The sequence below is a fragment of the Dermacentor albipictus genome, chromosome 9, assembly GCF_038994185.2.
Source record: "Dermacentor albipictus isolate Rhodes 1998 colony chromosome 9, USDA_Dalb.pri_finalv2, whole genome shotgun sequence".
In the NCBI taxonomy this organism is placed as follows: domain Eukaryota; kingdom Metazoa; phylum Arthropoda; class Arachnida; order Ixodida; family Ixodidae; genus Dermacentor; species Dermacentor albipictus.
Window position 1 is genome coordinate 132,805,823 of NC_091829.1, and position 14,167 is coordinate 132,819,989.

Below are 14,167 nucleotides of genomic sequence, written 5' to 3' on the forward strand. Positions count from 1 at the left end.
CGCCATTACATTCCGAATCCCTGTCGGTACTTTAAACGTCAAAGATTTTGACATGCAAGATTTTGATCAGCAAGTTTCGCCGTTGCAGAAAAAAAAGCGTTGCTCACGGATTGTATGTTTTTCATGTGTATGCTGATCGCTGTTCTTTTTAGTGTACGCTTTTACTGCGTCTGCTGCTAGCAGTTCTTATTCCGAAATCAGTGGCTGATGTGTGCCCTTTCCTGTTAGTTTTTACTGTTCAGGATTTTCTTCCATTTCTTATTTTTTGATCATTTCTTTTGTCTTGTTAGCAATCTGTACTCTTTGTTATTTTTCTTCCCACTCCTATAATATCCTGTCAGGTATTGCAGTATTAATAAATAAACAAAATAAATAGCTGCCGAGGGCGACTCACCAGTGCTGGATGCGCCGCCTACCAACACTCATCCAATCACTGAGACACCAGACTACGCTGCGTAAGCTGTGACGTTGGACACAGCATATTCGCGGGCATGCGTCCACATGCACAAAAATGGGCTCCAATCCACGCTGTGAAGGGTGCGGCCCAGTGGAGCTGTGGTATCACCTGATCCGACAGACCAATGTGACGCAGCCTTGAACTGGGTCCTGCCGAACCTGAGTACGAAGCCGTTGTGCATATTGACGTTGCTGTGCCTTTCGTCACTAATTGTATTCGCCCTGCCCTTCAGGCGTTCTTACTGTGCATGACATGCTTTGGCCAGGAAGTGCTGCGTCCTACCTAGGCTATGCACGACGCTGTTCTGCATATTGACCTCGCTGTGGCCGTCGTCGCTCATCGTGTGCCGTAAACATGCGTGGGCTTTTCGTAGCACCAGCCGAACACAAATAAAAAATATTTGCCAGGTGGGTTCTTTTTCATATTAAAATGTAGGTAAGTCACTCGCTGCTTGGTATGCGGCAGTTGCCGCTTACCGGCAGTTGCAGCTTATGCAACCGCAATATTAACCGAGTAAAGGGGGCGGCGAACGCTAAGCACGAAGGCGAGTTTTCAAGCTCTTTTCTTTTTCTTTACCCGCACGGCAGGCGTGGCCGCCGCCGCAGTGGTGGTAATGGCGATGATGATTATATATTGCCATCCCCTTTGAAACGGGGCAGGGACTTTTTTATGAGTTACTCAAGTACACTATCAATGCTCCCCCCCCCCCCCCCCTGCTAGCATTCTTGCATGCATCTCTTTAACCTTCTCTATCCACCTGGTAGCGCTGCCTATGCCGGTACGTGATCTGGTCGTATGAATCCCTTGCCTGCATTTTTTCTACCAGTAACCTCAACGTCTGTTGCTTATCTCGGCTGCTGATGGGTTGATGCATCCGTCCACTTTGAGTTCAACCGCTTCTTGAAGAACTTCAGTTTGGCCTAGTTGGTGTTGACTGCATATCACATTGACTGCGAATAAAGATGGGGACGGCGGAAGAGAACACAAAAGTGACACGGGCGGTAACTTTCAGCTGGTTTAATCACGGCAACGCGTGGCAATATATAGACAAATAGAACATGCGCAGAACGCAGCACACAAGAACACTCATCAGCTTAGCGTGGCAACGAATCATCACAAACATCTATCTCCGATCGAAACAACCTAATGAACGTGTCACTAACACAGTCTTGGCCTTTCTTTTTTATGTGATATGCCTCCATCAGTTCGCGTGCAGTCTGGTTCTGGCTTCTCTCCAGAATCTTTATCTCCTTGAAAATTGGTGCATTGGGGCAGGCATTGCAGTGCGCAGGCAACTGCGCCAACTCATCTTTCGTTAACTTTTCTTCATGTTCCCTGGATCGATCTTTTAGGCCCTATGTAGGGCTTCCCACACGCCAGAGGGATTTCGTACACAACTCCTAGATTGCATTTTTCATAAGGCTTGGTATGGTTCTTGCCACAGCCTCGCCTTCCTTTAGGATCACTGGAGGTGCGAGGGCAGAGCCGCGCCAGCTTTAAAGGGGCTGAAAAGACAAGGGGAGTCTAAACCTGCCTGCCACCTTCCGTAGGTTGTCAGTGACCCTGTGAATATACGGTACCACTTCAGGTCTCACGGTGGTAGTAGTCGTCCTCACCGTTGCTCTGCTCGCAAGTGCTCAGCCAGGTAGTCAGGAAAATATGCGAGGCGTTTTGCATTACAAAAGCTACGGATGAATGCGTAAGCACTCCATCACTGGAACTCACTGTTAAAGAAGTGTTGTCCCTCGAGAAGAAACTGGTGTGTGGGTTGTATTGGCTTGTGGGCGCTTATCGGCTTTGTTGCTCATTTGGTTGTCCCGTACGTGGCAGATTCGTTCGTGCGTCTCTCTGCTCATTTATCTGAGCCGCTGCATGTCTTTTTTTCTGAATAAAAATAGTCATTTGAAGTCTAAAGCTTGTCAATTGTCTTGTCCCACTTTTTTTCCGTAGTCTCCATCGCGCTAGTAACTCTGTCACAGCGAATTCATCAACACCAACTAGCCCAACTTTCTTTGTTAAAAAACTACAGTCCATATTTTTCAGTTGTTGTACTAGAGAATGAAGACGGGTGAACACGCTTCAGTAGGCTATTGTCGTCTTGACAGCATAACGAAACTCGACTTGTACCCACAATTTCGCCTAAATGTCGCCCTTGACTGTATACAGGTGGCTAGATATTTATTTATTTATTTATTTATTTATTTATTTATTTATTTATACATACTGCAGACCACATAACGTGGTCCAAGCAGCACGGGCATATTTAACAAATCACATTGACTATATGGGTGCACATACATTATGTTTTACATCCAGATACAAATAACTAGCAAAAATAGCAAAAACACAATGCAAAAACACAATAGGAAAAACACAATGGCTAAATGTATACAATGCTACGCGATGGCAAGACGATCGCGCTCTGGTAGAGAATTCCATTGAGACAGTGTGCGCGGGAAAAAAGGAAAATTTATAAGCGTCTGTTTTTGCGAAATATGGCGTTAAAGACCTTGGTTGTTGATGTCGTGTATGTCTTGTGGATAGGGGGGGATAAATACAAGGAAGGATCAATAGCGAATTGCTGGTTAAGGAGAGAATTCAGGAAGCCAAAGTGAAATTGCCTTCTTCTGTACTGAAGGAGGGGTATGTTATTGGTTGTCATTAGTTCCGACGGAGAGTCTACACGACGAAATTTAGAAAAGATAAATCGAACAGCCTTTCTTTGAATTCTTTCGAGTTTATCAATGTTATGTTTTGTGTAGGGGTCCCATACTATGCTTGCATATTCTAGCTTTGGTCTGATGTACGATTGATAGCATAGTAGTTTTACATTTGGTGGTGAATTACGAAGCTTGTGTCTTAGGAAACACAACTTTCTGAAAGCAGAGGAACAAATGTTATCAACGTGTGAATTCCAGGAGAGGTTAGCAGTGAACGTTACACCTAAATATTTGTAGTTATCGACATGATTAACTGTAGATGAACCTAGGGAGTAAGTATACTGAAAAGTGGATTTTTTTTTAGTTATAGAAATGGAAACTTTTTTGTGCATTTATGACCATGCCCCACTGGTTGCACCATTGGTATACGTAATCTAGATTTTTGTTTAGTTCTTTTTGATCATGTATGCTGCAAACCTCTCGGAATAATATACAGTCATCTGCGAACAATCGAATTTGAACCGTTGGATCAATTATATCTACGATATCATTTATATAGCACAAAAATAGCAAGGGCCCTAGCACACTGCCTTGGGGCACACCCGACGTGACTGGTAGAAGACGCGAATTTTGATCCTCGACTGTGACAAACTGCACCCGATTTCTCAAATATTCAGCCACCCAAGCGACTAACACCTTCGGAAGACCAATGTTGTTTAGTTTATAGATTAGTTTGTCATGAGGAACTTTATCAAAGGGCTTACAGAAATCTAAAAAAATTATGTCTATCTGAATATTATTATCAAGACCTTTGGCAAACTCATGCGTAACAGTGACGAGTTGCGTCGCTGTCGAATACTTCTTTCTAAAGCCGTGCTGAAAACTTGTTAATATGGAGTGTTTGTCAAGGAATTCTGTAATTTGAGTGGCTATAATAAATTCTATAAGTTTACAACATGAGGAAGTTAAAGATATCGGTCTGTAGTTAGATAGTAATAATCTGTCGCCTTTTTTGAAGATAGGGATTACTCGGGCCGTCTTCCAGTCACGCGGCAAGGTTGCTGTTGACAAGGAACTATTAAAAATAATAAAAAGGAACTTGGCAACGCATTCGGCATATCGTCGAAGAAACACATCTGGAAGATCGTCAGGACCGCAACATTTTTTCGTGTTTAAGTTTAAAAGCATAGAAACCAAACCAGGATATGAAATAAAATTGACTTCGTATGGTTGAAATGACATCGCGGTAAGTGTACATGGTCCGGATACTGAAAACACGCTATGAAAATAGGCATTAAAATGATTTGCTATATCTTCATAATTTGTGACTATGCTACCGTCAACTGATATCTTTGAAACTGCTTTCTTGGTTTCACTAAGATCATTCCAGAACTTGTAAGGATCATTCTTTATAAAATTGGGCATTACAGTTTTAAAGTAGTAGTCCTTTGCGTGATGCATCGCTTGTGCAAGGATTCTTTGGTGATCGCCGATAACACTGCACTGCGCATTCTGCTTTCTTAGCCGTTTAACTTTTCTCTTCAATTTAATGATTTCGCGAGTCATCCAGGGTGTACGCCTATGTGTTTGTTTGCGTTTGCTGGGTTTAAACTTGCTCATACAATAATGACACGTTTCAACAAATTTGTCCCAAAGAGCGCCCGTGTTTGGGGCGCCGTCATCAAAGTCAGCAAGTACGGTTTCCATGTATTCAAGCACACGAGCATCGTCAGCTCGGGAATAGTCCTTGAAATACCGAACGGGAGATTTTTGGTAGCTACTGCATTTAAAAAGAGGAATTCACACGCTTACAAGTTCATGATCGGACAGCCCTTGTTCCACTAGAATGGTATGTTGTGAAAAAGCCCTATTTACAAATACCAAATCTAGAACCGAGCTTGCATGTCCTTGTACGCGTGTGGGTTGTTTGATTATTTGAGTTAGGTCGTGAGCGAGCATGATATCAAAAATGATGTTGGCGTTTTTACTGGCCTGGGAAAAGGACAATCCCTCCCAGTCCACACTTGGCAAATTAAGGTCACCGATCACGAAAATTTTGTTATTATGATACTGTGACATATGTTCTTTGAGCACAGTTAAATACTCCGGGCACGCGTCCGGTGACCTGTAACATGCATATAAGATGAAGCTATGTCCCCAACAGCGTAACTGTACGCACAAGCATTCAGGAATGCCAACATCAGTTGTAATCGTAGCTTCTACTTCGGGTTTAACAAGGATAGCTACTCCCCCACCTCTAGTAGTTCTATCTTTTCGATATACGTTGTAACATGAGGGAAAGATTTCATCGTCACTAATTTCCTTTCTCAGCCACGTCTCTGTTATCACCGCGATGTGAGGATCATGCTGCATAAGTATGGTTTCTAACTTATCTATTTTATTAGTGACACTGGGCGCGTTAATGTTAAGTAGCCTCCGTCCTTTCCGTTTGGTTACATCGCCGGCTTTTTTGAAGGACCTAGCGATTTTTACTTTGGATGTGCTTTCCAGACGAGGGATCTGGTCGCATTGCTCAGTTATGTCTGCGGCAATGGCACTTGGCTTCGAGTATTTGGCCGTCGGGTTTCGCTTGCCGCCGTGCGTCGCTTTTTGCTTCCGTTTTTTTGAACAGGTACTTTATCATTTTTGTTTTCGTCCCAAACGTATGCCTTTTTATTGATATATAGCTTATCGTATACCAGCGAGGGTTTCTCGCCGTTCTCTCGATTCATTTTGCAGCTTTGCCATAGCTTTCTTCTGATTTCCCGCACTCTTAGCGGAAAATCCTCGCCAATAGAGTAATTAGTGCCTTTCAGTTTGCGTCCCCGCTTTAGAATTGTAATTTTGTCTCTTGAATCTAGGAGCTTGAGAATAACAGGCCTGACCTTGACAGGCGATGGCCGTCCCAACCTATGAATACGTTCTGTAGCCACTGGTTCTAGCTCAAGAATACCTTTTATTATCTCATTGTTCACTGCGCCCTCTAGCGATTCGGTTTTCTCTTCTTCACCTTGAGGCAGTCCGTAAACAATGATATTAGACCTTCTGCTTCGCTTCTCCAGGTCATCAATTCTTGCTTCAAGGTAAGCAATTTGCTCCTGGCACGACGTAACCTTAATTTCTAGACTCGCCAAGGAATCTAATTTTTTGTCAATATCAGTAAGGCGTTTTTCTTTAATTTCCCTAATGTCGATTGCAATCTCACTAAGTTGTTTTGCTATTTGTGCGAGGTCAGGGCCGGGGTTAGTTTCGATGTCGCCACAAAGCAGTAGTAACCATCGAACACATGAAGCAGTATCGAACAATGCGCAACATATTCCGGAGCCGAACAACCGTGGGCACGGCAACACCACCAAAATGGATCGTCAGAACGAAAGCACTTTCCGTATCGTTTGCTTACCTGTACCAAATACAGGAAGGGATTAGATGCGACCCACATCGTGGTGATGCCGCCGTGCCCAGAGCCAGGCAAGTCCGCTGGAAAGCCTTTTATAGCGGTATCCGTCCATGTCGTCAACCACGCTCCGGTCACGTGGTAGTGCTGTAACGTCTCCATTGGGTGAGAGGGTAGCCTTGCCCATGATGGTCATCATCATCATCATCAGCCTGGTTACGCCCACTGCAGGGCAAAGGCCTCTCCCATATTTCTCCAACAACCCCGGTCATGTACTAATTGTGGCCATGCCGTCCCTGCAAACTTCTTAATCACATCCGCCCACCTAACTTTCTGCCGTTCCCTGCTACGCTTCCCTTCCCTTGGAATCCAGTCCGTAACCCTTAATGACCACCGGTTATCTTCCCTCCTCATTACATGTCCTGCCCATGCCCATTTCTTTTTCTTGATTTTAACTAAGATGTCATTAACTCGCCTTTGTTCCCTCACCGAATCTGCTCTTTTCTTATGCCTTAACGTTACACCCATCATCCTTCTTTCCATAGCTGGTTGCGTCGTCCTCAATTTAAGTAGAACCCTTTTCGTAAACCTCCAGGTTTCTGCCCCGTACGTGAGTACTGGTAAGACACAGCTGTTATACACTTCTCTCTTGAGGGATAATGGCAAGCTGCTGTTCATGATCTGAGAATGTCTGCCAAACGCGCCCCAGCCCATTCTTACTCTTCTGATTATTTCAGTCTCATGATCCGGATTCGCGGTCGCTACCTGCCCTAAGTAGATGTATTACCTTACGACTTCCAGTGCCTCGCTGCCTATTGTAAACTGCTGTTCTCTTCCGAGACTGTTAAACATTACTTTAGTTTTCTGCAGATTAATTTTTAGACCCACTCTTCTACTTTGCCTCTCCAGGTCAGTGAGCATGCATTGCTGTTGGTCCACTGAGTTACTAAGCAAGGCAATATCATCAGCGAATCGCAAGTTACTAAGGTATTCTCCATTACTTTTATCCCCATTTCTTCCCAATCCAGGTCTCTGAATACCTCCTGTAAACACGCTGTGAATAGCATTGGAGAGATCGTATCTCCCTGCCTGACGCCTTTCATTATTGGGATTTTGTTGCTTTCTTTATGGAGGACTACGGTGGCTGTGGAGCCGCTATAGATATTTTTCAGTAATTTTACATATGGCTCGTCTACACCCTGATTCCGTAATGCCTCCATGACTGCTGAGGTTTCGACAGAATCAAATGCTTTCTCGTAATCAATGAAAGCTATATATAAGGGTTGGTTATATTCCGCACATTTTTCTATCACCTGATTGATAGTGTGAATATGATCTATTGTTGAGTAGCCTTTACGGAATCCTGCCTGGTCCTTTGCTTGACAGAAGTCTAAGGTGTTCCTGATTCTATTTGCGATTACCTTAGTAAATAGTTTGTAGGCAACGGACAGTAAGCTGATTGGTCTATAATTTTTCAAGTCTTTGGCGTCCCCTTTCTTATGGATTAGGATTATGTTAGCGTTCTTCCAAGATTCCGGTACGCTCGAGGTTATGAGGCATTGCGTATACAGGGTGGCCAGTTTCTCTAGAAGAATCTGCCCACCATCCTTCAACAACTCTGCTGTTACCTGATCCTCCCCAGCTGCCTTCCCCCTTTGCATATCTCCCAAGGCTTTCTTTACTTCTTCCAGCGTTACCTGTGGGATTTCGAATTCCTCTAGACTACTTTCTCTTCCATTATCGTCGTGGGTGGCACTGGTGCTGTACAAATCTCTATAGAACTCCTCAGCCACTTGTACTATCTCATCCATATTAGTAATGATATTGCCGGCTTTGTCTCTTAACGCATACATCTGATTCTTGCCAATTCCTAGTTTCTTCTTCACTGTTTTTAGGCTTCCTACGTTCCTGAGAGCATGTTCAATTCTATCCATATTATACTTCCTTATGTCAGCTGTCTTGCGCTTGTTGATTAACTTCGAAAGTTCTGCCAGTTCTATTCTAGCTGTAGGGTTAGAGGCTTTCATACATTGGCGTTTCTTGATGAGATCTTTCGTTTCCTGCGATAGTTTACTGGTATCCTGCCTACCGGCGTTACCACCGACTTCCATTGCACACTCCTTAATGATGTCCACAAGATTGTCGTTCATTGCTTCAACACTAAGGTCCTCTTATTGAGTTAAAGCCGAATACCTGTTCTGTAGCTTGATCTGGAATTGCTCTATTTTCCCTCTTACCGCTAACTCATTGATCCGCTTCTTATGTGCCAGTTTCTTCCGTTCCCTTCTCAGGTCTAGGCTAATTCGAGTTCTTACCATCCTGTGGTCACTGCAGCGCACCTTGGCGAGCACGTCCACATATTGTATGATGCCAGGGTTAGCGCAGAGTATGAAGTCTATTTCATTTCTAGTCTCACCGTTCGGGCCCCTCCACGTCCACTTTCGGCTATCCCGTTTGCGGAAGAAGGTATTCATTATCCTCATATTATTCTGTTCCGCAAACTCTACCATTAACTCCCCCCTGATATTCCTAGTGCCTACGCCATATTCCCCCACTGCCTTGTCTCAAGCCTCCTTTTTGCCTACCTTGGCATTAAAGTCACCCATTAGTATTGTGTATTTGGTTTTCACTCTACCCATCGCCGATTCCACGTCTTCATAGAAGCTCTCGACTTCCTGGTCATCATGACTGGATGTAGGGGCGTAGACCTGTACAATCTTCATTTTGTACCTCTTATTAAGTTTCACAACAAGACCTGCCACCCTCTCGTTAATGCTATAGAATTCCTGTATGTTACCAGCTATATTCTTATTAATCAGCGATCCGACGCCTAGTTCCCTTCTCTCTGCTAAGCCCCGGTAGCACAGGACGTGCCCGCTTCTTAGCACTGTATATGCTTCTTTTGGCCTCCTAACCTCGCTGAGCCCTATTATATCCCATTTACTGCCCTCTAATTCCTCCAATAGCACTGCTAAACTCGCCTCACTAGATAACGTTCTAGCGTTAAACGTTGCCAGGTTCATATTCCAATGGCGGCCTGTCCGGAGCCAGTGATTCTTAGCACCCTCTGCAGCGTCGCTGGTCTGACCGCCGCCGTGGTCAGTTGCTTCGTAGCTGCTGGTGACTGAGGGTCGGGGTTTGATTGTGTTGTTCATATAGGAGGCTGTGGCGGTCAGACTTGCAGATTTGCGGTCAGACGATGCAGATTTTACTGCACCAGGGTGGCCAATCCTGCTCTGGTGAGGGAGTGCGTTACCGGTTCTGGTCACCGGGATCAGGCCACACTCCAGGCCTGTTTATGCAATTTTGTCAACACGCGGATTTTTTTTTTTAAAATCCGGTGGAAAATTGCCGGCACCGGGATTCGAACCACGGACCTCTTGCACGCGAGGCGGGTGTTCTACCTCTACGCCACCGCTGCAACTCATGATGGTGCTTGTAGATTATCCGGTGCTTCGTGGTGATGGAAATTCCGCTCATGCGCCGCTACGACGTTCGCCGGTTCCACGCGCGTGTTGTTGGCAGTGATCAGCAGGCCAAAGATCTGTACCAAATACAGGAAGGGATTAGATGCGACCCACATCGTGGTGATGCCGCCGCGCCCAGTGATATCTTTTGCACTAGACCCCTCGCCACGCTACAGGCAAAATATACCAAATCCTGAGAGTTTGTGTCATCCAACGGCTTATACAGATTCGTACGACTGTTGTATGGGTTCTTCAGTGCTCGTGACACGTTTCAACGTTATGGACCGTGTTTTCGGGCATCTTATGTTGTCTATCGCCATTGTATCCCTGCACAATATTGTCACATTATACTTACGGTGAAGAACAGCGGTGGTACAAGGACCAGTCATAATACTTAAATGAGCTTGTTCCCAGCGAAACAGGTGACACTCAAGCGCAACGATCACGACGAATACACGCAGCCATCGTAGAAAGTTGATCTGCAGGTCAAATGCGTCGGTTTTTTATACCTGACTCTTGGTACATTCTATTGTAATAGTTAGCTGGCGCGGAGTGTGAAGCTCGTATCAAGTTGTGTTCATACTTATATGGCATACAGTCGACATTATCCCGGGATCCACAACTCAAGAAAAACTGCAGCCACTGCTTCGCAGCCAGGAAGAGATTAAGACGAAACTTCCGGCTATCGAAGTAACACAGACAGAATAAACACGCCATAAATGACCTTAGCAGAAGCATTACATCACTGGGAAACAAAGTTATCTAACTTCGATCGGCTTTGTACAACCGTTACTGAGTGCAAGAACCAATGTGATGACCAGCGTCAATTGATTAACTCTTTGTCGGCCAAAGTCGGCAATCAGGAAAACTAGGGTAGGCGTTGCAATTTGGTTTTCTGTGGCGTCAATGAAAGCGACAATCCGGAAAGAATGCAGATCTTGAGCGCAACATTCTTGAACTATAGGAATCTGTTTTTTCACTGTGTGAATCTAAGTTGGGCCCACGCAACCTGTCAATCGGGCGTGCGCACCGCCTTGGGATGTTTCAGAGTGGTAAAAATCATCCTCTGATACGACGATTTACCTCGTACAAAAAAGAAACAGTTAATATAGAAAACGCCAGAGAGTTGGAAAATAGGCAGGTTGCTATATATGAAGATTTTGCCGATGCAGCGCGTACGAAAAGCGAAAGGCTGTGCAATTTTACGAAATCACGTAGAAAGGATGACGATGAATTTAGCTTTGCGTACGATACATTATTCTTCAATGGCGCGCAAGATGTATACAATGCTGAGCCACACTAAGTTGTTTCCCAGAAGTGACTACGTCAACGTAAAAATGACGATGTTTCTTTTATCGTCATAAACTGTCGTTGTATAAAGAATAATGTTGACGAATTCCGCGCGCTTGCTGACTTGGTTAAGCCTTCTATAATTTTAGGAGCACAGTCCTGGCTAAGTGACGATATAGCAGATAATGAGGTATTTCCATATGCTTACACTAGTTACAGAAGAAACTGGAATTCTCGAGGTTGTGCACTTTTTATATTTGTAGAAAAAAACAGTTCATCTGTCCAGCTGCCCATTTCTGTGAGAGAATGTGATGCTGTTTTCTGTGAACAGACTCTTTCCAAATAACGTGCTTTGACTGTATCTAGTTTTTATAAACCACCTGATTCCTCTGTTCATATGTTATTCGAGATGATAAGTTGAAACGGTACGGGTGCACAACCTGGTTATAGGCGGATGTTCCAATCTCCCGAATGCTTTGTGGAAAAATCAGGGATCACTAACTTCAAGTGAGGGCCGCTTGTGTCAGGAAATGATGAACATTGCTCATTTGTTTGCACTATCTCAAATAGTGTCTGAACCAACTAGAGGAAATCATGCTCTGGATTTGATTTTTACAAACCAACCTCTATTGGTAATTTCTATTGTCTTTACTGGAATTAGTGACCACAGTGCTATTTTCTCTGAAATAGAAATTACACATATAAAAACTGCGCACACAGTGGCGAGACATATGTATAACTATTCGAAAGCTCAGCTTGATAACATAAATGACGGTTTAGATGGGTATTACTTTTTGCAAGAGAACTGAGTATGACTATACAGATGAATCATGGACTTGCCTCAGAAACAAAACGCTAGAAGTTCGGCGGCGTTTTATACCGAGTAGTGGGCTAAATGAAAGACAAAGTATAAATCAGCCTTGGTTTCCGAAAGAGTTGCGCAGTCTTACACACAAGAGGCAAAAATTTTATCATAATTTTCTCCAAGTGCCGTCAAGTCATAACAGGAAACAGCTGAAAGAAATTCAGAAATAAAAAAGACAATTCGAGTAGCCAAGAATGTTTTTAGTGAAGCTATCCATTAAGTATCAAGAATGTCCCAAACAAATTTGGAACCACGTGAAAAGAAATGGAAAAGAGGCAACATCTATTCCGTCTATTGTCTCTGGAAACGGCGTTATTTCTGACGACCAAGCTAAAGCAGAATCCTTCAATCAGTATTTTGCTTCCATGTTTTCCACTGTGATTCCAAGCAACGATGATCCCACAAGTATCCCGCGAGAATGCATAGCCCCGATAGGCAATATGGATGACGTTGTTATCAGCACACGTGTCATAAAACTGTTGCTTTTGAAATTGAACGCTGCTAATGGCGGAGGGCCTGAAGGTTTAATAACTTCTTTAAAACTTGTGCTTACCCTATAGCTCCTTTTTTGAAGATACTCTGAAAAATCAGTTGCAGAAGCTTCCCTGCCCAATGATTGGAGGATTGGTGCAGTAGTTTCAGTCCATAAACCTGGTCCGTGAAGTGACGTTGTTAATTATCGTCCGATTTTTAACGTGTGTTGCACGAAAAGTTTAAGAGCACGTTTTATGCTCAAGTATTGTAGCACATATGAATCGGTATTCCCTATTTATTCGCTCTCTACCTGGCTTCAGAAAGATATTTTCTTGCGTAACACAAATTATTGAATTCACACCTTATATTGTCAATACTATGGACGCAAGATTTTCCATAGACTGTATATTTTTATATTTAAGGAAGGCATTCTTCACTGTATCCCATTAATTGTTAATTGAGAAACTTCTTAAGTAGAACATTAATACAGAAGTTATTGGATGGATTGCCGAATACTTAATGCTGCGCAAACAGTAGTAGTTTGGAATGGTTCTGAGTCATCGAAAAGAGACATCTTTATGGCTTCCTCCAGGGCTTAGTTCTGGGTCCACTTCGTTTCTTTTAGTTATCAATGATATGAGTTAAGGAGTCCTGTCACATTTGAAATTGCACGTTGATGATTGTGTTTTGTATAAGCCTATTAGTTCTGAAGATGATTGCCGCATTTTACAGTGTGATCTCAGCTGCATTGCTCAGTGGTGTTTTATTTGGAACGAGAGTTTGAATCCAGCTAACACAGTTTTCATGTCATTTAGCAAAAAAACATCCATGTTCGTTTCAATATACCTTAGATAATATTGCATTGTCACGGGCGTATGTATATAAATACCTAGGAGTTTATTTTACCACTCATCTAAAATGTCATCGTCACGTTGGTCATGTAATAGCGAGTACAGGCAAGTCATTAGAATTTCTATGGCGCAACGCTAAAAATTTCAGTATTGCTACTAAAGAGTTGTTGTACAAGACGTTCGTCAGGTCTGTGTTAGAATAACCATGCGAGGTATGGGGCCCAGCTATGGTTGGTGACAAGGAACGCTTTCAAATAGTGAAAGATGCAGCTGCAATATTTGTTACTAAAAATTATAGCGTTGCCTTTAGCGCTGCACAAGCAAAGAATAAGTTACAATGGAAGTCTCTTGAAAGTCGCAGGAAAAGAACTTGGTTAACACTTTTTCGTGGTAGCTTGCATACATCAAATGGTATTGACAGGCATACTTGAGCTTTATTATACATCAGCTCAAGGCGACAACGCCCATAAAGTACGAGAAATGCTTTGCCACGCAGAACTACTCAGGATGTCTTTCTTTCCCCTAGAACACGGTAGTAAATAGCCTACCATCGTCAGTGGTTGATGTAATATCGAATGAAGTATTTCATGCCGTGGTGGACTGATGCAACTTGTGTTTTTTCTTTTTTTCTGCATGCGAGTAGTCGCTGGGCCCCGTACCTCGCAACTCTGGGGCTTCCCTTTCGAGGAAGCCGTATGGGTTTTCTTTG

General features: G+C 43.5%; 1 protein-coding gene across 14 annotated transcripts in view; it reads left to right on the forward strand.

Moving 5' to 3' along the window:
• The window catches only part of LOC135915563 (receptor-type tyrosine-protein phosphatase kappa-like), a 682,443-nt gene that overhangs the window by 546,036 nt on the left and 122,240 nt on the right, over positions 1–14,167 (forward strand). The gene's annotated exons all lie outside the window — the stretch shown is intronic.